The sequence below is a fragment of the Dicentrarchus labrax genome, unplaced genomic scaffold (assembly GCF_905237075.1).
Source record: "Dicentrarchus labrax unplaced genomic scaffold, dlabrax2021, whole genome shotgun sequence".
Classification (NCBI taxonomy): Eukaryota; Metazoa; Chordata; class Actinopteri; family Moronidae; genus Dicentrarchus; species Dicentrarchus labrax.
Window position 1 is genome coordinate 27020694 of NW_026136706.1, and position 27112 is coordinate 27047805.

The 27112-nt window shown below is 40.9% G+C and overlaps 1 protein-coding gene across 2 annotated transcripts in view; it reads right to left on the reverse strand.

The window, feature by feature from the left end:
• LOC127365350 (uncharacterized) overlaps positions 1 to 27112 on the reverse strand; it is a 213478-nt gene that overhangs the window by 25232 nt on the left and 161134 nt on the right. The window contains exon 2 of one of the 2 annotated variants that reach the window (XM_051403372.1): positions 2767 to 3017. The gene's annotated coding sequence lies outside the window, so the exon portion shown is untranslated. Of the gene's footprint in view, positions 1 to 2766; positions 3681 to 27112 lie in introns of those variants that run through there. The other variant, XM_051403371.1, reaches the window with a different exon arrangement.

Consider the following 27112-nt stretch of genomic DNA (forward strand, 5'->3'; position numbering starts at 1 on the left):
AGATATATATTGAGACTGTTTTTCTGCTATCGATCTTCATCAGTTAACTTCAGTAATTTCTTCATCAAAGCCATCAACCTGTCTGTTAGACCCGATCCCAACTAGGCTGCTTAAAGAAGTCGTACCCTTAATTGGCACTTCTTTACTGGATATGATTAATCTTTCTTTATTATCAGGATATGTACCACAGTCCTTCAAAGTAGCTGTAATTAAACCCCTGCTTAAAAAGACCTAAGATTCTGGAGAAAGTAGTCGCCAAAGAGTTGTGTGACTTTTTACATAACAATAGTTTATTTGAGGATTTTCAGTCAGGATTTAGAGTTCATCACAGCACAGAGACAGCTCTGGTTAAAGTTAATAATGACCTTTTGATTGCTTCAGACAATGGACTTGTCTCTGTACTTGTATTATTAGATCTTAGTGCTGCATTTGACACCACTGACCATGATATTCTTTTACAGAGACTTGAGCATCAAATTGGCATTAAAGGAACCGAACTAAGCTGGTTTAAGTCATATTTATCAGATCGTTCGCAGTTTGTACATGTTAAAGATGAATCTTCAATAAATACTACAGTTAGTCATGGAGTTCCACAAGGTTCTGTACTTGGACCAATACTATTTACTTTATATATGCTCCCTTTAGGCAACATTATTAGGAATCACTCCATTAACTTTCACTGTTATGCAGATGATACGCAGTTACATCTATCGATCAAGCCCGATGAACTTAATCAATTACCTAAATTACAAACATGTCTTAAGGACATAAAATCCTGGATGAGCTGCAATTTGATGTTAAACTCAGAAAAAAACGAAATACTTGGCCCCAAAAACCTTAGAGACTCACTGTCTAAAGATATAGTTACTCTAGATGGCATTACCTTGGCCTCAAGCACCACTTTCAGAAATCTTGGAGTTAGCTTTGATCAGGATTTGTCATTTAATTCCCACATAAAGCAAACCTCCAGGCCTCTCTTCTTTCATTTACGTCTTTCATGTACAGTCTCTAAGGTTTTTGGGGCCAAGAACAAGAATTTCGTTTTTTTCTGAGTTTAACATCAGAAAATTGCAGGTCATCCAGGACTTTATGTCCTTAAGACATGTTTGTAATTTAGATAATTGATTAAGTTCATCGGGCTTGATCGATAGATATAACTGCGTATCATCTGCATAACAGTGAAAGTTAATGGAGTGATTCCTAATAATGTTGCCTAAAGGGAGCATATATAAAGTAAATAGTATTGGTCCAAGTACAGAACCTTGTGGAACTCCATGACTAACTGTAGTATTTATTGAAGATTCATCGTTAACATGTCCAAACTGTGAACGATCTGATAAATATGACTTAAACCAGCTAAGTGCGGTTCCTTTAAGGCCAATTTGATGCTCAAGTCTCTGTAAAAGAATATTATGGTCAATGGTGTCAAATGCAGCACTAAGATCTAATAATACAAGTACAGAGACAAGTCAATTGTCAGAAGCAGTCAGAAGGTCATTATTAACTTTAACCAGAGCTGTCTCTGTGCTATGATGAACTCTAAATCCTGACTGAAAATCCTCAAATAAACTATTGTTATGTGGAAAGTCACACAACTCTTTGGCGACTACTTTCTCCAGAATCTTAGAGAGGAAGGGGAGGTTAGAAATCGGTCTATAGTTGGCTAAAACCCCTGGGTCAAGAGTGGACTTTTTAAGAAGGGGTTTAATTACAGCTACTTTAAAGGACTGTGGTACATATCCTGATAATAAAGAAAGATTAATCATATCCAGTAAAGAAGTGCCAATTCAGGGAACAACTTCTTTAAGCAGCCTAGTTGGGATTGGGTCTAATAGACAGGTTGATGGCTTCGATGAAGAAATGATTGAAGTTAACTGATGAAGATCGATAGCAGAAAAACTGTCTAAATATATATCTAAGTTTACATTGACAGAAGTCCCTGAACTTGGAGAGCCACTGATAACTGTTGATGGCAGTTGGTGATTAATTCTTTCTCTAATAGTAATAATTTTATTATAGAAGAAGCTCATGAAGTCATTGCTACTTAAGTTTATGGGGATATGTGGCTCAATAGAGCTGTGACTCTCTGTCAGCCTGGCTACAGTGCTGAAGAGGAACCTAGGGTTATTCTTATTTTCTACTATTAGTGCTGAGTAATAGGCTCCTCTGGCATTACGGAGGGCCTTTCTATAAATTTTAAGACTATCTTGCCAATTTGAGCGATATTCTGATAATTTGGAAGAGCGCCATTTCCTTTCAGATTTCCTAGCTATTTGTTTTAACTGGCGGGTTTGGTGGTTATACCAAGGTGCTAGTCTCCTATGTTTTAATAATTTCCTTTTTATAGGAGCGATAGAGTCTAATGTTGATCGTAGTGAGCCTGTAGCACTATCGACAAGATTATCAATTTCAGAGGGACTAAAGTCGTTATAGGATTCTGTTAAATTCAGACATGGCATTGAATTTAGAATTTACTTAAATTTAGCTACAGCACTGTCAGGTAGACATCTGCTGTAGGAAGTTTTGCCTAATGGCTTATAATCTAACAACATGAATTCAAAAGTTATTAAATAATGGTCAGATAGGAAAGGATTATGTGCGAAGACTATTAAATGTTCAATATCAATGCCATATGATAAAACAAGGTCAAGAGTGTGATTAAAACAATGAGTTGGTTTATTTACACTCTGACAGAAGCCAATTGAGTCTATTAATGATATAAATGCAGGCTGTCATTGTCAACATCCACATGAATATTAAAATCACCTACAATAATTACTTTATCTGATTTAAGGACTAAACTTGATAGAAACTCTGAGAATTCAGATATAAAATCAGAGTAAGGTCCAGGAGCACGGTACACTATAACTGGCTGCAGTGTTTTAGAAATAGAACTGGCTGCAGTGTTTTCCAGTTTGGGTGAGAAAGACTAAGAACAAGGCTTTCAAATGAATTATAATTTAGTTTAGGTTTAGGGTCCATTAAAACGCTCGAATCATATATGGCTGCCACTCCACCTCCTCGGCCTGTGCCTCGAGGAATGTGAGTATTAATATGACTGGGGGGTTGGATTCATTTAGGCTAACATACTCCTCCTGGGACAACCAGGTCTCAGTAAGACAAAGTAAATCAATATCATAATCTGATATTAATTCATTCACTAAAACAGCTTTAGAGGACAGAGACCTGATATTTAACAGCCCACATTTCATTCTCTTATTTTGTGCTACTGAGGAGATGGTTTTAATTTTTATTAGATTTTTATGTTGAACTCCTCGTTTTTATTTCTTTAAATAATTTAGGTGGTCGGGGGACAGACACAGTCTCTATGGGGTTTTGGGTGGGTGACTGTTCTAAAGAAAGCGCAGAGAAGTGTGTAAGACAGCAGCTCTGCTTCCTGGTCCTAACTCTGGACTGTCAGGTTTTAGAAATAAACTTCGCCATATTTCTAGATAAGAGAGCCGCTCCATCCAAAGTGGGATGGATGCCGTCTCTCCTAATCAGACCAGGTTTTCCCCAAAAAGGCTTCCAGTTATCAATGAAGCCCACATCGTTTGCTGGACACCACCTCGACAGCCAGCGGTGGAATGACGACATGCGGCTATACATGTCATCACTGGTCACATTGGGCAGGGGTCCAGAGAAAACTATGGAGTTCGACATTGTTTTAGCATAATTACACACCGACTCCACATTAATCTTAGTGACCTCCGATTGGCGTAAACGGGTGTCATTACCGCCGACGTGGATAACAGTCTTCTGTATTTACATTTATATTTAGCCAGCAGTTTTAAATTTGATTCAATGTCGCCCGCTCTGGCCCCAGGGATACATTTAACTATGGCCGCTGGCTTCGCTAACTTCACGTTTCTGACTATGGAGCTGCCAATAACCAGAGTTGGTTCCTCAGCGGGTGTATCGCTGAGTGGGGAAAATGTATTGGAAACGTGAATGGGTTGGTGGTGACCTGTGGGCTTCGCCGTATTAGTCTTCCTTCGCTCAGTCACCCAGCCTCCCTGTCTTCCCGGCTGCTCGGGAACTACCGGAGGATCTACAGATCTAACAGAAGCTACCTTCGGTCGGACCACACCGGCTACTGGGGGCTGGCTAACTATAGCGGCTAAAGATATCTCAGTGGTGCGGTACCGTTCCTCTAACTCACTAAGCCTCGCCTGCAACCTCGCCTCCAGCGCAGTAAATAAACTACACTTAATACATGTACCATTATCATTAAAGGAGGCAGAGGAATAACTGAACATCTGACACACTGAGCAGGACAGAGGAGAGGGAGAGGGAGAAGCCATAGCTAACTGCTAATGCTAATGAAGCTAGCGTGTATGAAAAACTTTGAAAGTAGTGAAAAGTCGCTAAAAGAAGGAGTAACTCCGAGTGTTCAGGTAGAACTAGTCTACGTTTAAATGTTAAGTGGGAAAATAACCGCTGTAACGAGTAAAAACAAATTTAGATTTAGCGTTCACTGACAGAGCTACAGCAACAAACAGTGTACACAGAGCAGGAAGTAAACCGGAAATGAGTCAGTACGCTTACCGTAGCACGTCACCGTTCACACCCTTCAACAAGCTAACAGCTGTCCTAGGTTTCTGCCTTTTAACAGGCAGTTTTTCCTTGCCCTTGTCACCAAGTGCTTACTCATGGTGGTACTGTTGGGTCTCTGTAAATAATGTTATAAGGGGTTCGGTCTAGGCCTGCTCTATTTGAAAAGTGTCCTGAGATAATTTCTGTTATGAATTGGCGCTATAAAAATAAAAGTAAAGCTGAATAAAAAAGGATTCTGATCTGATTAACCTGATGTCGGTTAGCTCGGTAAATCATTATAGCAGTGCAGGGAAAATTAAAAATAAATTAAAAAATAATGAAAAGAAAGAAATGAGAAAAAAAAATAGGCTGTTTGCTAATGATGTAACCAAAATTGATGATTGATAAATAAGAAATAAAAATCTGTATGTTGGTGGTACTGCACACTGTAAACCCGAACAGTACTGCTAACTCATAAGAAATATGGGCACAGAAATCAAAACCAGCTAATGAGACAACAGAGCACTTAACTATTAAGTGCTGTTAACTATTGAAGTTCATGGTGAGGAACAATAGAGCTTAGTTTTAACTTTTTTCTTAACCTCAGTTGAATAGCAGGATAGATAGATAAAGCACGAGGAAGGAAAGAGAGAAAGAATGATACAATAGTAATACATATTCAAAGAAACAATTACCATCAGATAGATGTACTGATGCATAGTATGGCATTTCGTTATGATAGTACAAATATTTGAAAAAGTAAACATAAAAGATAAGATAAGATGTTCCTTTATTTATCCCCCTTAGGAGAAATTCAGGTTTACACAGCAGCAATAGGGCAAAGTAGTTCAAAAACAGAGAACAAAGAATATCACAATAAAAATATTACTAATATTATTAATATTAGAAGATATAAAACTATAAATTAAAGTATATACACTATGCATTGTTCAAGTAGGACATGGAGTGCAAAATATAAGCAGAAAATTTAACTTGACTAAAACAAAAAAACTAAAACTAAACTAAAACTACTAAACTACTAAAGTAGAAATTAAATATAAATAGTGCAAAAGGGCTGTGCCTTGTAGGTAGGAGTTGTAAACCAGTCTTTGTCTGCGGGGGTTGGAGGTACTGGAGGTACTGGGTGCTGTGGTGTTGTGGAGTCTGATGGCTGATGGTACAAATGAGCCTCCGAACCGCTTCGAGGCTCGGGGCTGGGTCAGTCTGTAGCTGGAAGTGCTCCTGAGCTGCCTCAGCTCAGTGTAGAAAGGATGAGAGGGGTTGTCCATGATGGCTTTCAGCTTGCTAAGCTTGTTGGCACCCCCGGTCCACCACCAGCTCTTTGGTTTTTCCTGTGTCAAGCTGTAGGTGGTTCCTGTCTCATCATCCAATGAAGTTCTCAATCAGGTCTCTGTACTCCTCCATTGTCGGCTGTATCACAGATGATAGGGAGGAGGAGTCATAAGAGAACTTCTGTAGGTGGCACACTCCAGAGTTGAAGCAGAAGTCAGAGGTGTAGAGGGTAAACAGGAACAGTGACAGTACAGTTCCTTGGGGTGTACCAGTGCTGCTCGTTACCACATCTGACAAGCAGCTGTGCAGTCTGACATACTGTGGTCTGTCAGTGAGGTAGTCAGCCCAGTCTGAGGTCCTGAGCACTCTGGAAGAGGTTTTCTTCCAGGATATCTCTGTACTTGGCCGCATTCATCTTTCCTTCAATTGCAACCAGTCGTCCTGTCCCTGCAGCTGAAAAACATCCCCATAGCCTGATGCTGCCAACACCATGTTTCACTGTTGGGATTGTATTGGGCAGGTGATGAGCAGTGCCTGGTTTTCTCCACACATACCGCTTAGAATTAACACCAAAAAGTTCAATCTTGGTCTCATCAGACCAGAGAATCTTATTTCTCATAGTCTGGGAGTCCTTCATGTGTTTTTGGCAAACTCTATTCGGGCTTTCATATGTCTTGCACTGAGGAGAGGCTTCTGTCGGGCCACTCTGCCATAAAGCCCCGACTGGTGCAGGGCTGCAGTGATAGTTGACTTTGTGGAACTTTCTCCCATCTCCCTACTGCATCTCTGGAGCTCAGCCACAGTGATCTTTGGGTTCTTCTTTACCTCTCTCACCAAGGCTCTTCTCCCACGATTGCTCAGTTTGGCTGGACGGCCAGGTCTAGGAAGAGTTCTGGTCGTCCCAAACTTCTTCCATTTAAGGATTATGGAGGCCACTGTGCTCTTAGGAACCTTGAGTGCTGCAGAAATTCTTTTTGTAACCTTGGCCAGATCTGTGCCTTGCCACAATTCTGTCTCTGAGCTCCTTGGGCAGTTCCTTCGACCTCATGATTCTCATTTGCTCTGACATGCACTGTGAGCTGTAAGGTCTTATATAGACAGGTGTGTGCCTTTCCGAATCAAGTCCAATCAGTTTAATTAAACACAGCTAGACTCCAATGAAGGAGCAGGACCATCTCAAGGAGGATCAGAAGAAATGGACAGCATGTGAGTTAAATATGAGTGTCACAGCAAAGGGTCTGAATACTTATGACCATGTGATATTTCAGTTTTTCTTTTTTAATAAATTTGCAAAAATTTCTACATTTCAGTTTTTTTCTGTCAAGATGGGGTGCTAAGTGACATTAATGAGAAATAAAATGAACTTTTTTGATTTTAGCAAATGGTTGCAATGAAACAAAGAGTGGAAATTTTAAAGGGGTCTGAATACTCTCCGTACCCACTGTATATTATGACTATTTAACATATGTTTGGTAAGTACTGTTTATATTTTAATTTTACTTATATCTGTTGTAATTGATCTTTCTTTGCTTCAAAGACATCTTGGTAAGATGTATCCTAAAATAGTGTTGATGATTGAATGTAGTTTTATTTTATTATTATAGGATGTGGTTCGTGGTCTGGTGAACTATATTGTAACTATATAACGTGATACAATTCAACAGCAGCACACACTACAGCTCTTCTAAAAGACATCATACAGTTGAATATCTCTAAAACAGATTCAAGAAAATCATTACCATCTCCCAACAATAGAATTTATAGCAGGAATGTTGGATTAGACTACATTACTTTTTAGCTTGGTGTATCTAATAACTGTATCTTGGAGACAAAATACAAATGTGTTTCTTATTATTTGGAAATTTAATGAAAAGCTTTATTGTGTGGTCATTAAGGACTATGGAGATTGATAGCTAATGTGATTCCATAATGCACATTAACACATGACTCACCAGAAAGCAGCTATTTGTATTGGTGGGTGTGAAACACTTAAAATATATGTTTTAAAAGCAGCATTTGATGACATTCTTGTTGATTGGAGTGATGTGAATTATTGCAGATTGTCCCCACAGGATCAAACTGTGTATTGAGGCACTACAGCAATTCAAGGTATGTTTTCAATTTGAATTCTCTTCATCAGTGTTTGTATATTGATTTTGAAATATTCAGGTATATGTGGACAAAGGATGCTTTATTAAAAGCCTTATTAAAAGCAAATAACCAGTCAGTTGGCTTGCTAATTGGGCATACTGATGATTGTATGCAGTATTTATCTATAGTACTGGAAACACAAAAAATATTGAAGCACACAAAAGCTTATGCCACGCACAGTACCATGTCACAGATCAGCTGTTTGGATCAGAAGTTTGCAGATCAGACTGAAATCAGACTTCACATTTCAAAAGATTTCAGATTATTCTCATAAGTCATCAGCAAATGCACTGTGTCAATGCAGTGGTTCATATATTATATACATAATATATGTACATAATAAATTAATTTATTTGTATTATTTAAATTGCAGGCTGCAGATGATTCAATGGAGTGAAAGTGCAAGTTGTGTTGGGTATCAGGGTTTGCAGCATGTGCATTTTTTACTTGTCCCTTGTGTGTGTCTGTAAATAATGTTTTTTTTTAAAAATTGCTTTTAATGTTTAGCTAAGTCTGATGTGTTTTTAATGTTTTACTATTTGATGTTGTTTGGCTGCTTTTATGTTTTTGTTTTTTTTTTTTTTTTTTATGTAAAGTGTCTTTGAGTATTTAGAAAAGCGCTTATAAATAAAATGTATTATTATTATTATTATTATTATAAGGAGTTCAGTCTAGACCTGCTCTATTTGAAAAGTGTCCTGAGATAACTTCTGTTATGAATTTGGGCTATCCAAATAAAATTGGATTGAATTGAATTGTGCAGCTTTAAGCAGGCTTTTTCTCAGACAACACTATTTGGTCATTTGAGGAGTCATTTAAGAAGTCATGAGATGGTAGCATGCCCTTTCAAGAACTGTAATTACTGTATTAAATGTGTACTCATCATTTAATGCACACAGAAGTAGAAAACATGCTAGTAGTTTAGACTTTGATTATAATGTTTTATCAGGAGAAAATTATAGTGACCAAGTCATAACTACAGCTGAATGTGTTGGTGAGGGACCTACTCTGTGTGATAGTGCAGTTGCATTTGAGCTTTCCGAGGTTGAGAGTCAATGTGATACTGACGGTTTAAGAGCACAGTTGCACTATAACTTGGCATCATTATTCCTAAAGATGCAAACTATTCTTCATGTGTCTGACATGGTATCTCAGGAAATAGTGGAACATTTGACTCAGATTTTTTCTATATCCCAACCTCTTGTTAAGGAGACTTAGAAAGTCATGACATCTCTGCTAGTGAAACCACTCTGAATGAGGTAGTCAATGCAGTTATGGACAGTAACATTCTTGTCAGTGCCACAGCTAAAGGGGGGGAATTGTCTTCAACCAAGAGAAGGAGAACCTTTGTTGAAAAGAATTACCCTGTGGTAATTCCTGTACAGTACAGCCAGGGCACACAGCAGTGTACATTCCCATTCTCGAGATGATCCGGACAGTGTTCAGACATACTAACATTCTAGACAAAATTCAAGAAACAGAGATGGCACAAGAAGGTCATTACCTGAGCCACCAAGATGGCTTGTACTTTAAAGAGAAAAATTATTGGCTTCCACAGACGAGCTAAAGTTACCACTGATTTTGTACATTGATTATCTTGAAATAGCGAATCCACTTGGAACATCAAGGAAAATCCACAAACTCAGTTCACTGTATTGGGTACTTGCTGATCTACCCTGTAAATACAGATCAGCCTTGCATGTGACTCAGCTGGCAGCATTATGTAAAGTCTCTGACATTGAGAAGTTTGGCTATGAAAGAGCACTTGGTCCTCTGTTGCGAGACCTCCATACTCTTGCACAAGATGGTGTATTCATTGAGTCCATTGGTAAGGCAGTTCGAGGGACAGTCGTGTGTGGTGTGAACCATCCCTTAGTTATGCTGCTATAGGCCTAGACCATCGGGGGATTTCCCATGGTGCACTGAGCTCCTCTCTTCCTCTCTCTCTCTTTCCGCACTCATTCATGTCCCATTAATGCATGTTACTAATTTTACTTCTTCCTCGGAGTTCTTGTGCTTAGTCATCTAGCAGGTTCTCATGGATCCTGGTGGAGCCTCCTGTCATGGTCCTGCTTGACTGCCTTTGCTAATATCACTGTTATTATTGTTATTGATAACAAGATGGCGCCACGTACGGCCGCCTCGGTGTGTTGGTGCACATTGTTTTTTCTTGTTTTGTTTGTTAATTCAGTTTTCGGCTGTGATACCCGGGGCTCTTTTATTAGAGAAGAGCTCATGAACATCAGGGGAACAACTCCAGCTGATCTCTTTCCCACTTTTCTTATTTCTTCCGTGGAATTATTGGACATTGTGGTCAAAGGTGCGCTCACCTTTGCTCACGCAGTGAAACGCAGGAGGAGAGGGAAACGTGCCGGTGCGCTTGTGCGTCTCCGCCAGCGCGGACATCGTACATCGTTACCTGGAATATTCCTATCCAACGTGCGCTCACTGTGCAATAAAATGGACGAACTTCAGCTACTTCTGGGGAAAAACAGTGACTTTTCTTCATCCTCTGTTTTATGCTTCACGGAGACGTGGCTGTGTGGATCGGTACCGGACTCTGCGCTGCAGCTGGCAGGCTTCCAACTCCTCAGAGCGGATCGTAACACGGAACTCTCCGGCAAAACAAAGGGTGGAGGTATCTGTTTTTATACCAACAGTAGCTGGTGCAATGATGTGACAGTGATCCAGCAGCACTGCTCTTCTACTCTGGAATCTTTCATCATAAACTGTAAACCTTTTTACTCCCCCCGTGAGTTTGTTTCATTCATTCTGGTCGGTGTTTACATTCCACCGCAGGCCAACGTGCAGGACGCACAGCGCAAGCTCGCCGACCAGATACTGTGTGTGGAGCAGACTAACCCGGACTCTTTAGTTATTGTCCTTGGTGACTTTAACAAAGGAAACCTCAGTCACGAACTTCCAAAATATAAAAAGTTTATTAAATGCCCGACCAGAGAGAAGAATATATTGGATCATTGTTACACTACAGTCAGCGGAGCTTATCACGCCGTCCCCCGCGACGCACTGGGCCTCTCCGACCATGTCATGGTCCACCTGATTCCCTCATACATGCAGAAATTAAAGCTCTGCAAACCTGTTGTGAGGACATCAAAGCAGTGGACCAGTGAAGCTGTGGAGGATCTCCAGGCGTGCTTGGACTCTACTGACTGGGATGTGTTCAGGACTGCTACTAACAGTCTGGATGAGTACACAGAGGCTGTGACATCATATATCAGCTTCTGTGAGGACTGCTGTGTACCATCACGCACCAGGGTGAGTTACAACAACGACAAACCTTGGTTCACAGCCAAACTCATTCAACTACGGTTGCAGAAGGAGCAAGCGTTCAGGAGTGGGGACAGGGACAAGTTTAAGGAGTCTAAGTACAAGTTTAGCAAGGCGGTGAGAGAAGCTAAACGTCAGTACTCTGAGAAACTTCAACATCAGTTCTCAGCCAATGACTCTGGTTCTGTCTGGAAGGGGCTCAGACAGATAACTAACTACAAGCCCCAAACCCCTCACTCCATCAATGATCTGCGCCTGGCAAACGAGCTGAATGAGTTCTACTGCCGCTTCGACAGACAAAGGAGCAGTCCTGACACCATCCCCCGTGACACCCCTCACCAGCCCCACCTCACCAGTGCCTCCCCCCCAGCCCAGCAGGAGCTGGGGCCACTTCACAGCTTCACACCTCTGTGAATCCCTCCTCCTCCACCACAGTGACGACTCTCTGCCTCCAAGAGAGGGACGTCAACAGACTCTTCAAGAGGCAGAACCCCCCCAAAGCAGCCGGACCAGATTCTGTCTCTCCATCCACCCTGAAGCACTGTGCTGACCAGCTGTCTCCGGTGTTCACTGACATCTTCAACACCTCTTTGGAGGTATGTCATGTGCCAGCCTGCTTCAAAGCATCCACCATCATCCCTGTCCCCAAGAAAGCAAGGACCACAGGACTAAATGACTACAGACCTGTTGCCCTCACCTCTGTGGTCATGAAGTCTTTTGAGCGCCTTGTGCTCTCCCATCTGAAAGCCATAACGGACCCTCTCCTGGACCCCCTGCAGTTTGCCTACAGAGCCAACAGGTCTGTAGACGACGCAGTAAACATGGCCCTGCACTTCACCCTCCAGCATCTGGACTCCCCAGGAACCTACGCCAGGATCCTGTTTGTGGACTTCAGCTCTGCATTCAACACCATCATCCCTGCTCTGCTACAGGACAAGCTCTCCCAGCTCACTGTGCCTGACTCCACCTGCAGGTGGATCACAGACTTCCTGTCTGACAGGAAACAGCACGTGAAGCTGGGGGAAAATGTCTCTGACTCCCAGACCATCAGCACCGGATCCCCTCAGGGCTGCGTTCTTTCTCCTCTGCTCTTCTCCCTGTATACTAACAGCTGCACCTCCAGTCACCAGTCCGTCAGGCTCCTGAAGTTCGCGGATGACACCTCCCTCATTGGGCTCATCTCTGGTGGAGATGAGTCCGCCTACAGATGGGAGATTGACCATCTGGTGACCTGGTGCAGCCAGAACAACCTGGAGCTAAACGCTCTGAAAACAGTGGAGATGGTTGTAGACTTTAGGAAGAACCCAGCCCCACCCGCCCCCATCATCCTGTGTGACTCCCCAGTTGACTCTGTGGAGTCCTTCCGCTTTCTGGGTACCATTATCACCCAGGACCTCAAGTGGGAGCTGAACATCAGCTCCCTCTCTAAGAAAGCCCAGCAGAGGATGTACTTCCTGCGGCAGCTGAAGAAGTTCAACCTGCCAAAGACGATGATGGTGCACTTCTACACTGCCATCATCGAGTCCATCCTCACCTCATCCATCACCATCTGGTACGCTGCTGCCACTGCCAAGGACAAGGGCAGACTGCAGCGTATCATTCGATCAGCTGAGAAGGTGATCGGCTGCAATCTGCCATCCCTCCAGGACCTGTACGCCTCTAGGACCAGGAAGCGTGCAGGTAAGATTGTGGCTGACCCCTCCCACCCCGGTCACAATCTCTTTGAGATACTTCCCTCTGGCAGGAGGCTGCGGTCCATCAGGACTAAAACGTCTCGCCATAAAAACAGTTTCTTCCCGTCGGCAGCTGGCCTCCTTAACAAGGCCCGGATTACCCACTGTCATTGACTCTTATACCCACCCTGTATATAAAGTATGCATTACATTAATGCACCCACGTTCTTCTGCACAGCTTTCTCTTTCTCTTCTTATCTTTATCTATTTATTTTTTAAGTTTCTAAGTACTTTATTTTTCTGTGTGATTCTGTGTGATTTCTGTGTGATTTGAATTTGATCTGTCTCTCTCTCTCTCTATCACCCCAACTGGTCGAGGCAGACGACCACCCACCTAAAGCCGAAGGATCTGTCCTAGGTTTATGCCTTTTAATAGGCAGTTTTCCTTGCCCTTGTCGCCAAGTGCTTGCTCATGGTGGTACTGTTGGGTCTCTGTAAATAATGTTTTAAGGAGTTCGGTCTAGACCTGCTCTATTTGAAAAGTGTCCTGAGATAACTTCTTAGGCTTCACTAAGTGTTTCAGAGCCAAATATTTCTGCAGATTCTGCACAGCTACCATAGACAAAGTTCAGTCATAATGTTGGGGACGGAGAATTTAGTCTGACAAAGCTAGCCATGACATCAATGTGCATGCAGTAATGCATGAGGATAGTCAGGCTCAATGTGGTGTTCAGGGAGACCGTGTCCTGAGTCAGAGTTTGGAACATTTTTATACAGTCACTGGTTTCCCACCTGATGTCCTGCATGATCTTTTTGAGGGAATTGTGCCAATAGAGCTGGCCATGTGTATTGGGGAGATGATCCGTTCCAAGTACTTTACCCATGAGTATTTAAACAGGAAAAATTTGTCATTTCCATACCAGCACACAGACAAGGTTGAACTTTGCTGTAAAGAACACCATTGGCGGCAATGGCCATGAAAATTCTAAATTGTTTAGACTGCTCCCTTTGATGATTGGTAATGTAGTTCCTGAGGGAGATGGAGCATGGACTTTACTGATGGATTTGAAAGAGGTGGTCCAGTTGCTGCTTTGTTCAGCATTTACGAATTCATCCAGTATTTGCAGACAAAGATACAGGATCATAGACAGATGCAAGTCTTTCCTGATTTCACACTCCGACCTAAACATCACTACTTTGAACATTACCCTGATCTCATTCACTGTTTTGGACCTCTTGTTCACTTGTGGACAATGAGATTTGAGGGCAACACAGCTTTTTTCAAGCGTGTTGTACATGACACACAAAACTTTAAAAATGTGTTAAAAACACTAGCAAACAGGCATCAACACATGGTTGCATACCATCTCAGTGCCCCGTCTTTCTTTAAACCTCATCAGCAGACATCAAATGCCTCTTCTGTGATGGTATTAGTGCTTCCTGGTGTTGCACAGGTATACATTAAACAATTACCAGACAGTAGCTTGATTTACAGGTGGTGCTCTAGTGCTGCTGTGGATCCACTAGGGAGACTGTAGCTACAAGCTCTGCACATGCGCAGCTCAGAAATAAACAAGCTCTGGCATGAGCAAGACGCTAACTTTCGTCATCTCTCTGTCAATCCACAGGTACTGAAAAACAATTTTTCTATCTTAACCGTGAATCAGTATCATATGTGAATACATCATAAATTGTTTTGTAATGTGTAACATGATTTGAGAAGTGGGTTAAGTGTAATTAGTTTCGTTTTGTAGATGATTGTTCAGACGAGCGTCGTCATGCTTTGTAGTTCGGTTATGAACTAGTTTTACACAGTAGTTTTCTAAGTGTAAATTTACTGACATTAGCATACTGTAAAAAGAGGAAAGATGTTTTAAATGTTGTTTAAAGTATTAGTCAGCCGCAGTGTGTAAATTGTGATGAGAAAGATTTCATGTTAAAGTTAGTTTCACTTTCCAAGTCACTTGTTAACGCGCTGTGGCTGCGCCATATTGTTAATTGCTGCTGTGCAAGTGCAAGCGCGGAAAAAAGAGTATAAGAATGTTGGGAAAGGCTTTGTGTATGTCACGAATGTAGGTTATAGAGTAATTGTGTCTTTTAAGTTATTATTTTGATACATATTTGTATTTTAAGTTAAGTCAGTTTTGTTATTTGTAATGTGTTACCTTCATTTTGTATTCATGTAAACTTGTTTGAATTTAGACAAAAGGTTTTATATTATTTATTGTAATTAAGTTACAGCATTTGTTGTTTAGTTTGTGGAATATTTTGGTATGATGTTGACATGCATTTAAATCAGAAAGTTAGAAATGTGACTGGTAATTGCTTGTAAATGTGTAAGAAATAAACAAGCTCTGGCATGAGCAAGATGCTAACTTTCATCATCTCTCTGTCAATCCACAGTTTATTTATTGGCTACACAGTGCTCCCTAGCCTGTGTAACCCTTGCTGCTGGTCCAGATTTCCTCTAGGTCTGGTGCCGGTAACATAAACAACCACACTGTAATCCCAAATAGTTGTACTAGCTCATAACTAATAAGGTCATAACAGTCAAACGTCATTATGCAGTTGACCAAACTATAAAGTGTTGAGCTCTGTTGAGATTTATGCCAATTTAATTGAATAGGGCTCAATATTTTATAGCTAATTTGTGCGGAACGCTCAAAAGGTTTAGGAACCATACAGTAGTGTCATGACATTATCAACATCATGACGTTCTGGTGGGTGGGTCTTATCTCTCCCTCAGGAAAGCTGGGTTAGCCATCTTGAATTTGCCTTGATGCGGGGAAGTTTTGGCCAGCCCGTGTGGATGTGGAACACAGTTTAATTTGTTTTTATTTGTTTGCAATGCGCACTTTTATCCCCCCGCTTCAAACCACCACCACCTCAGTTTTTTTCATTAGTCTTATTGCCCTCGTTTTCTTAAGCGCCGTCTTATCATCAGCCCTGATTTGGTAAGTAATGCTAACGTTTTTTATTTCATTTATTGTTTTATTGAATTTCGATAAATAGTCTTAAATTTGGAACTGGGAATACATTTGTACAATGTGCACAGTGAATATTTGTTGTAAATAGTTTACAAATCCAAGTAATTGTAACTTTAGAAGTTGTTGAATGTAACAAATACGAACAATTCAATTCAATTTCAATTCAATTCAATTCAATTTTATTTGTATAGTGCCATTTCATAACAGATGTTATCTCAGGACACTTTTCAAATAGAGCAGGTCTAGACCGAACTCCTTAAAACATTATTTACAGAGACCCAACAGTACCACCACGAGCAAGCACTTGGCGACAAGGGCAAGGAAAAACTGCCTGTTAAAAGGCAGAAACCTAGGACAGATCTTTCGGCTCTAGGTGGGTGGTCGTCTGTCTCGACCAGTTGGGGTGAGAGAGAGAGCGAGAGAGACTTGAAAATATTGAGAATGCCATTAACCAAAATCAATTCTGGGATATGTGGAACAAGTTCAACACAAAGCAAGAGCAGACATTACCCATCCAAAACGGTGACATCTGGAGATCACATTTTGAAAATCTGTACAAAGACCAATCAATCAAATCAATTCAGATCAGTGTATTATGAGAGAAAAACTCAAAAAATTAGAAGAAACAATTAAAGAAAACCATGTATATACCCTTCACACTTTAATCAACAAACATGTACAACAAACTAAGAATGGAAAAATATTCAACTGCTTTATTGATTTCAAGAAAGCTTTCGACTCTATTTAGCCTGAAGGGCTCCATTACAAACCTTTAAACTGTGGTATAGTTGGCAAAATGTATGATCTGGTTAAATCAATGTATTTGGAAAACGTGTGCTGTTAAAATTGGAGACAAACTAACTGATTTCTTCCCCCAGAGAAGAGGCGTTCGGCAGGGTTGCAATCTAAGTCCGACTTTATTTAATGTGTATATAAATGAACTGGCTGTTGAGTTAGATAAATGTGCTGCTCCTGGCCTCTCCCTCCTAGATAGAGAGTGAAGTCTCTGTTTATGCTGATGACCTTGTTCTACTGTCTCCTACTGAACAAGGACTACAGCTACAGCTGGACGTAGTAGAAAAGTACTGTCAGAACTGGGCCCTGGCAGTGAAGAAAACCAATGTCATGATCTTTCAAAAACGCCCCAGGTGTCATGAGAACAAACACCAATTTACCATCAATAATCATGTCATTGAACACAGCATGAGTTATACCTACCTTGGTATAACCATAACAGCATCAGGGAGTTTCAACATGGCAGTGAATGCACTAAAAGAAAAAGCTCGGAGAGCTCTACATGCAATTAAGAGAACATTTTATAATTTCCATATTCCAATAAAAATCTGGCTTAAAATATTTGATAGGGATAGCTCTTTGATACCAGATTTCAAAGAGCTGAACGACCTCTCCAAATTAAAAATACTCCTTAGAGAAGGAGAGCGGGCACACCTTGCTGCCCAGTATATATTAACATGCCACAACCTGAGGGACAGTGAGTGATCGAGGCACACGCACACACACACACACACACACACACACACACACACACACTGTATATAACTAATATAATGTTCATATAATAATAATGTATATATATTTGATTTATTGTATTGTATTTGAATACTTTGCTCTGACAATATTGTTTTTTAAAAAACTTTGATGCCAATGAAGCCCATTTTCAATTTGAATTTGAATTTGAGAGAGACAGAAAAACAGACAGACAGACAGACAGGTGCACAGCAACAAAAGTAGCAACAACTGCACTAATAGTAGTGACTGACTGAACCTGACAACAGCAACGATTGGGGACAATGAGCAGTGACAACAGCAACAACAGTAACCGTAGCTATAATAATACTTATAATAATAATAACACTAATATCAGTGATATTGGCAATGGCAGTCAAGCAGGACCATGGCAGGAGGCTCCATCAGGATCCATGAGAACCACAGAGACGAAAAAGCACAAGAGCTCCGGGGAAGAAGTGAAGTTAGTAACATGCATTAGTGGGACATGAATGAGTCAGAGAGAGAGAGGAAGAGAGGAGCTCAGTGCATCATGGGAAATCCCCCGGTAGTCTGGGCCTATAGCAGCATAACTAAGGGATGGTTCAGGACTCACCTGAGCCAACCCTAACTATAAGCTTTATCAAAGAAGAATGTCTTAAGCCTACTCTTGAATGTGGAGATGGTGTCTGCCTCCCGAACCACAACTGGAAGCTGGTTCCACAGGAGAGGAGCTTGGTAACTGAAGGCTCTGGCTCCTGTTCTACTTTTTGAGACTATAGGAACCACAAGTTCTTGGAGTTATCCATTGGATTGGATTGGACGTGCTACGGTAAGCGTACTGACTCACTTCCGGTTTACTTCCTGCTCTGTGTACACTGTTTGGTGCTGTAGCTCTGTCAGTGAACGCTACATATAAATTAGTTTTACTCGTTACAGCGGTTATTTACCCGCTTAACATTTAAACGTAGACTAGTTCTACTTAAACACTTGGAGTTTCTCCCTCTTTTAGGGACTTTTCACTACTTTCAAAGTTTTTCATACACTCTAGTTTCATTAGCATTAGCAGTTAGCTATGGCTTCTCCCTCTCCCTCTCCTCTGTCCTGCTCAGTGTGTCAGATGTTCAGTTATTCCTCTGCCTCCTTTAAAGATAATGGTACCTGTATTAAATGTAGTTTATTTACTGCGCTGGAGGCGAGGCTTAGTGAGTTAGAGGAACGGCACCGCACCACTGAGATATCTTTAGCCGCTATAGTTAGTCAGCCCCCGGTAGCCGGTGCGGTCCGACCGAAGGTAGCTTCTGTTAGCTCTGTAGATCCCCCGGTAGTTCCCGAGCAGCCGGGAAGACAGGGAGGCTGGGTGACTGAGCGAAGGAAGACTAGAACGGCGAAGCCCACAGGTCACCACCAACCGCTTCACGTTTCTAATACATTTTCCCCTCTCAGCGATACACCCGCTGAGGAACCAACTCTGGTTATTGGCAGCTCCATAGTCAGAAACGTGAAGTTAGCGAAGCCAGCGGCCATAGTTAAATGCATCCCTGGGGCCAGAGCGGGCGACATTGAATCAAATTTAAAACTGCTGGCTAAAGATAAACGTAAATACAGTAAGATTGTTATCCACGTCGGCGGTAACGACACCCGTTTACGCCAATCGGAGGTCACTAAGATTAATGTGGAGTCGGTGTGTAACTATGCTAAGACAATGTCGGACACCGTAGTTTTCTCTGGACCCCTCCCCAATGTGACCAGTGATGACATGTATAGCCGCATGTCGTCATTCCACCGCTGGCTGTCGAGGTGGTGTCCAGCAAACGATGTGGGCTTCATTGATAACTGGAAGCCTTTTTGGGGAAAACCTGGTCTGATTAGGAGAGACGGCATCCATCCCACTTTGGATGGAGCGGCTCTCTTATCTAGAAATATGGCGAAGTTTATTTCTAAAACCTGACAGTCCAGAGTTAGGACCAGGAAGCAGAGCTGCTGTCTTACACACTCCTCTGCGCTTTCTTTAGAACAGTCACCCACCCAAAACCCCATAGAGACTGTGTCTGTCCCCCGACCACCTAAACTATTTAAAGAAATAAAAACAAGAGGAGTTCAACATAAAAATCTAATAAAAATTAAAACCAACTCCTCAGTAGCACAAAATAAGAGAATGAAATGTGGGCTGTTAAATATCAGGTCTCTGTCCTCTAAAGCTGTTCTAGTGAATGAATTAATATCAGATTATGATATTGATTTACTTTGTCTTACTGAGACCTGGTTGTCCCACGAGGAGTATGTTAGCCTAAATGAATCCACCCCCCCAGTCATATTAATACTCACATTCCTCGAGGCACAGGCCGAGGAGGTGGAGTAGCAGCTATATATGATTCGAGCGTTTTAATGGACCCTAAACCTAAACTAAATTATAATTCATTTGAAAGCCTTGTTCTTAGTCTTTCTCACCCAAACTGGAAAACACTGCAGCCAGTTCTATTTGTTATAGTGTACCGCGCTCCTGGACCGTACTCTGATTTTATATCTGAATTTTCAGAGTTTCTATCAAGCTTAGTCCTTAAATCAGATAAAGTAATTATTGTAGGTGATTTTAATATTCATGTGGATGTTGACAATGACAGCCTTAGTAATGCATTTATATCATTAATAGACTCAATTGGCTTCTGTCAGAGTGTAAATAAACCAACTCATTGTTTTAATCACACTCTTGACCTTGTTTTATCATATGGCATTGATATTGAACATTTAATAGTCTTCCCACATAATCCTTTCCTATCTGACCATTATTTAGTAACTTTTGAATTCATACTATTAGATTATAAGCCATTAGGCAAAACTTCCTACAGCAGATGTTTATCTGACAGTGCTGTAGCTAAATTTAAGGAGGAGATTCCTTCAGTGTTTAATTCAATGCCATGTCTGAATTTAACAGAGTCCTATAACAACTTTAGTCCCTCTGAAATTGATAATCTTGTCGATAGTGCTACAGGCTCACTACGATCAACATTAGACTCTATCGCTCCTATAAAAGGAAATTATTAAAACATAGGAGACTAGCACCTTGGTATAACCACCAAACCCGCCAGTTAAAGCAAATAGCTAGGAAATCTGAAAGGAAATGGCGCTCTTCCAAATTATCAGAATATCGCTCAAATTGGCAAGATGATCTTAAGATTTATAGAAAGGCCCTCCGTAATGCCAGAGGAGCCTATTACTCAGCACTAATAGAAGAAAATAAGAACAACCCTAGGTTCCTCTTCAGCACTGTAGCCAGGCTGACAGAGAGTCACAGCTCTATCGAGCCACATATCCCCATAAACTTAAGTAGCAATGACTTCATGAGCTTCTTCTATAATAAAATTATTACTATTAGAGAAAAAATTAATCACCAACTGCCATCAACAGTTATCAGTGGCTCTCCAAGTTCAGGGACTTCTGTCAATGTAAACTTAGATGTATATTTAGACTGTTTTTCTGCTATCGATCTTCATCAGTTAACTTCAATCATTTCTTCATCGAAGCCATCAACCTGTCTATTAGACCCGATCCCAACTAGGCTGCTTAAAGAAGTTGTTCCCTTAATTGGCACTTCTTTACTGGATATGATTAATCTTTCTTTATTATCAGGATATGTACCACAGTCCTTTAAAGTAGCTGTAATTAAACCCCTTCTTAAAAAGTCTACTCTTGACCCAGGGGTTTTAGCCAACTATAGACCGATTTCTAACCTCCCGTTCCTCTCTAAGATTCTGGAGAAAGTAGTCGCCAAAGAGTTGTGTGACTTTCTACATAACAATAGTTTATTTGAGGATTTTCAGTCAGGATTTAGAGTTCATCATAGCACAGAGACAGCTCTGGTTAAAGTTAATAATGACCTTCTGACTGCTTCTGACAATGGACTTGTCTCTGTACTTGTATTATTAGATCTTAGTGCCGCATTTGACACCATTGACCATGATATTCTTTTACAGAGACTTGAGCATCAAATTGGCATTAAAGGAACTGCCCTAACCTGGTTTAAGTCATACTTATCAGATCGTACTCAGTTTGTACATGTTAACGATGAATCCTCCATAAATACTAAAGTTAGTCATGGAGTTCCACAAGGTTCTGTACTTGGACCAATACTATTTACTTTATATATGCTCCCTTTAGGCAACATTATTAGGAATCACTCCATTAACTTTCACTGTTATGCAGATGATACGCAGTTATATCTATCAATCAAACCCAATGAAATTAATCAATTATCTAAATTACAAACATGTCTTAAGGACATAAAATCCTGGATGACCTGCAATTTTCTGATGTTAAACTCAGAAAAAACCGAAATTCTTGTTCTTGGCCCCAAAAACCTTAGAGACTCATTGTCTAAAGATATAGTCACTCTAGATGGCATTAACTTGGCCTCTAGCACCACTGTCAGGAATCTTGGAGTTCTCTTTGATCAGGATTTGTCATTTAACTCCCACATAAAGCAGACCTCTAGGACTGCCTTCTTTCATTTACGTAATATTAGAAAAATTAGACACATACTATCACAGACAGATGCAGAAAAACTAATCCATGCATTTGTTACTTCAAGGCTGGATTACTGCAACTCTTTATTATCAGGTTGCCCCAATAAGTCCATTAAAACGCTCCAATTAATTCAGAACGCTGCAGCACGAGTACTGACAGGAACTAGAAAAAGAGATCACATCTCTCCTGTACTAGCTACTCTGCATTGGCTCCCTATAAAATGTAGAATTGAATTTAAAATACTCCTCCTCACCTATAAAGCTCTTCATGGTCAGGCCCCTTCATATCTTAAAGAGCTCATAGTACCCTATTACCCCACTAGAACACTACGTTCTCTGAATGCTGGGCTACTTGTGGTTCCTATAGTCTCTAAAAGTAGAACAGGAGCCAGAGCCTTCAGTTACCAAGCTCCTCTCCTGTGGAACCGGCTTCCAGTTGTGGTTCGGGAGGCAGACACCCTCACCACTTTCAAGAGTAGGCTTAAGACATTCCTCTTTGATAAAGCTTATAGTTAGGGCTGGATCAGGTGAGTCCTGAACCATCCCTTAGTTATGCTGCTATAGGCCTAGACTATCGGGGGATTTCCCATGGTGCACTGAGCTACTCTCTTCCTCTCTCTTTCTGCACTCATTCATGTCCCTTTAATGCATGTTACTAACTCCACTTCTTCCCCGGAGTTCTTGTGCTTTCTCGTCTCGCAGGTTCTCATGGATCCTGGTGGAGCCTCCTGCCATGGTCCTGCTTGACTGCCATTGCCAATACTGTTGTTGCTGTGCACCTGTCTGTCTGTCTGTCGCGCTCTCTCTCTCTCTCTCTCTCTCTCTCTCTCTCTCTCTCTCTCTCTCTCTCTCTCTCTCTCTCTCTTCACCCCAACTGGTCGAGACAGACGACCACCCACCTAGAGCCGGAGGATCTGTCCTAGGTTTCTGCCTTTTAACAGGCAGTTTTTCCTTGCCCTTGTCGCCAAGTGCTTGCTCATGGTGGTACTGTTGGGTCTCTGTAATTAATGTTAAAGAGTTCGGTCTAGACCTGCTCTATTTGAAAAGTGTCCTGAGATAACTTCTGTTATGAATTGGCGCTATACAAATAAAATTGAATTGAATTGAATTGAATTGAAGTAGCCCAGCATTCAGAGAACGTAGTGTTCTAATGGGGTAATAGGGTACTATGAGCTCTTTAAGATATGAAGGGGCCTGACCATGAAGAGCTTTATAGGTGAGGAGGAGAGTTTTAAATTCTATTCTAAATTTTACAGGGAGCCAGTGCAGAGAAGCTAGTACAGGAGAGATGTGATCTCTTTTTCTAGTTCCTGTCAGTACTCGTGCTGCAGCGTTTTGAATTAATTGGAGCGTTTTAATGGACTTATTGGGGCAACCTGATAATAGAGTTGCAGTAATCCAGCCTAGAAGTAACAAATGCATGGATTAGTTTTTCTGCATCTGTCTGTGATAGGATGTGTCTAATTTTTGTAATATTACGTAAATGAAAGAAGGCAATCCTAGAGGTTTGCTTTATGTGGGAATTAAATGACAAATCCTGATCAAAGCTAACTCCAAGATTCCTGACAGTGGTGCTAGAGGCCAAGGTAATGCCATCTAGAGTAACTATATCTTTACACACTGAGTCTCTAAGGTTTTTGGGACCAAGTACAAGAATTTTGTGTTTTTCTGAGTTTAACATCCGAAAATTGCAGCTTATCCAGGATTTTATGTCCTTAAGACATGTTTGTAATTTAGATAATTGATTAATTTCATCGGGCTTGATCGATAGATATAACTGCGTATCATCTGCATAACAGTGAAAGTTAATGGAGTGATTCCTAATAATGTTGCCTAAAGGGAGCATATATAAGGTAAATAGTACTGGTCCAAGTACAGAACCTTGTGGAACTCCATGACTAACTGTAGTATTTATTGAAGATTCATCGTTAACATGTACAAACTGCGAACGATCTGATAAATATGACTTAAACCAGCCTAGTGCAGTTCCTTTAATGCCAATTTGATGCTCAAGTCTCTGTAAATCATATCATGGTCAATGGTGTCAAATGCAGCACTAAGATCTAATAATACAAGTACAGAGACAAGTCCATTGTCTGAAGCAATCAGAAGGTCATCATTAACTTTAACCAGAGCTGTCTCTGTGCTATGATGAACTCTAAATCCTGACTGAATATCCTCAAATAAACTATTGTTATGTAAAAAGTCACACAACTCTTTGGCGACTACTTTCTCCAGAATCTTAGAGAGGAAGGGGAGGTTAGAAATCGGTCTATAATTGGCTAAGACCCATGGGCTTTTTAAGAAGGGGTTTAATTACAGCTACTTTAAAGGACTGTGGTACATATCCTGATAATAAAGAAAGATTAATCATATCCAGTAAAGAAGTGCCAATTAAGGGTACGACTTCTTTAAGCAGCCTAGTTGGGATCGGGTCTAACAGACAGGTTGTTTGCTTCGATGTAGAAATTATTGAGGTTAACTGATGAAGATCAATAGCAGAAAAACAGTCTAAATATATATCTGAGTTTACGTTAGTTAAAATTCCTGAACTTGGAGAGCCACTGATAGCTGTTGATGGCAGTTGGTTATTAATTTTCTCTCTAATAGTAATAATTTTATTACAAAAGAAGCTCATAAAGTCATTGCTACTTAAGTTTATGGGGATATGTGGCTCACTAGAGCTGTGACTCTCTGTCAGCCTGGCTACAGTGCTGAAGAGGAACCTAGGGTTGTTTTTATTTTCTTCTTTAAGTGCTGAATAATAGGCTCCTCTGGCATTACGGAGGACCTTTCTATAGGTTTTAAGATTATCACGCCAAATTGAGCGATATTCTGATAATTTGGAAGAGCGCCATTTCCTTTCAGATTTCCTAGCTTTTTGCTTTAATTGGCAGGTTTGGTGGTTATACCACGGTACTAGTTTCCTATGTTTTAATAATTTCCTTTTTATAGGAGCGATAGAATCGAAAACAGTATCCCACCACTTCTCATCAGTCCATCATTTATATTCTCCAGCCACACAGCGAATATCAGACTACTCGTCATCGCTGACGCGCTCTCAGATCTGAACAATCCTCTTCGTTTTTTTTTTTTATCACTTTATCAATCACCTTCCAGCAGCCAGAAAAAGAGAAATAACACTTCATTTGGCTGCTTTCTTTATTTCCTACAGATAGCTACAAAAGTAGCAATTAGTAGGCATATCTATATTTTTCAAAGTAATAATAATAATACATTTTATTTCTAACGCACTTTTCATAAAACAATCTCAAAGTGCTGAAGTCCGTGTTTCTAATTTGCCACCGCATTGAGGATAACATTAAATTACTTCTAGTTCTATCTGAGTGTGTCTCTGCCTCCAATGTTGGCCCTGGGGTCCTGGGGGAGAGTGACGTCTGTCCTCAGCCTCTGGTCAACCAGCGACCTGACTCAGGACCAGCTCCTCTGCCTCTGTCGGACGTGGTGGAGGTGGAGGTGACTGTCACCACTTCATGTTCATCTTCTCAGCAGGATGTTAGGAGACAGATGTGTGTTAAACAGCATCTGTTGGTGGTAAAAGCTACTACAAGTTAAAATATCCACTGAATAAACTTTTACTTTGTTTAATATGTGAAATATGAATCAAACCAAAGTAAGGAGCCTCACCAGACTGGTTTTATATTTCATTTTCAGCTGACTGCATTTAAATTAAATAAAACACCGTAAAATAAAATAAAACAAAACATTGAACAACATTCAACCACTTCCTCAAAGGCTAATGTAAAAGAAAGTGATGTTAAATTCAAAAGGAAAAGACGACCGCATCTAAAACTCTGTCAGTGATTTTTACTACGGCCGCAGCCAGAAAATGTCTGCTTCCTGTTTTCTTCCCTGTTGCCATGGTGAATCACAGTATCAGAGCTCCATTGATGATGGGTTTTTACTAGTCATCAGGCATGAGCTCAACTCAGAGTTAACTTACCTTACTCAGATCAGCTGTTCTGGAACTGAAAACTCAGAGTTTCACTTCCCAGGGTAAGTCTACTCAGAGTTCAGGGTTAGGCTCAGAGTTGGTCGAACCTCCTTTCCGGAATAAATGGTAAATGGTAAATGAGCCTGTACTTGTATAGCGCCTTTCTAGTCTTCCGACCACTCAAAGCGCTTTTGCAGTACATGGCACATTCGCCCTTTCAAACACATTCGCTGAGTGATGGTAAAGCCCATCGAACAGAAACTAACTCATTCATACACATTCACACACCAATGCACGGCATCGGGAGCAATTCGGGGTTAAGTATCTTGCTCAAGGACACTTCGACATGTGGCACCAGGAGCCAGGGATCGAACCAACAACCTTCCAATTAGGGGACGAGCCGCTATTCCTCTGAGCCACAGAACCTGTTAATGAAGTTTACTTGAGTTGTTATTCTGCAAACTGACATGTAGAAATTACATAAATGAAAAGGTAAGTATAAAGCATTCCACTAAACAAAAAGTATGCTAACAGATAGGTGTGAAACTAACATAAGATATAAGCATATGTAAAGAAAATAGTTTGAACATGTAGCTTAGTTGCAGTCTAAGTGCAAAATGCTAAGTGGCAGTAATGTCTAGACATCATTAGCATGATTTGTATCCTTGAGGGGCCGAACTCATTCTTGTATTATTTCTGTTTTGTAGTCAGCAGATGGTCCAGACCTCACTGACACTCCGGTGGCTCTCCTGACAGTCGTCACGGATGACACTACTGATGCGGCCCTCTTCAGCCCTGAGAGCATCTGTATCCTTGTGGAGGATGAAATACTTGTGAGTGGTCCCACAAATCTGGCTGACTCATTTCTCCTGCTCTTTGGGTAGGTCTATGCACTAGACATACAGTACCCAAAGAATCTTGAGCTTACATTCACATTTATCCAAAAAGTTGTGATGTGTCTTGAGGACAACAAACCACTAAAAGGGCGTCTACTGATGCTGAAGAATGATTTGTTCAATGAGTGAATCACTCAGAATGGACTATTTGTTGAGCTGAGTATTGAGGAAGTTTATTGTTTTTTTCCCCCTCTTTACAAATTTAATCATTTGCCTCTTCTACCTCAGATTTAAGATGTGACACTGTTTGCCTCTTCTACCTCAGATTTAATACATTGATTGTTAATAGATAAATATCATAACA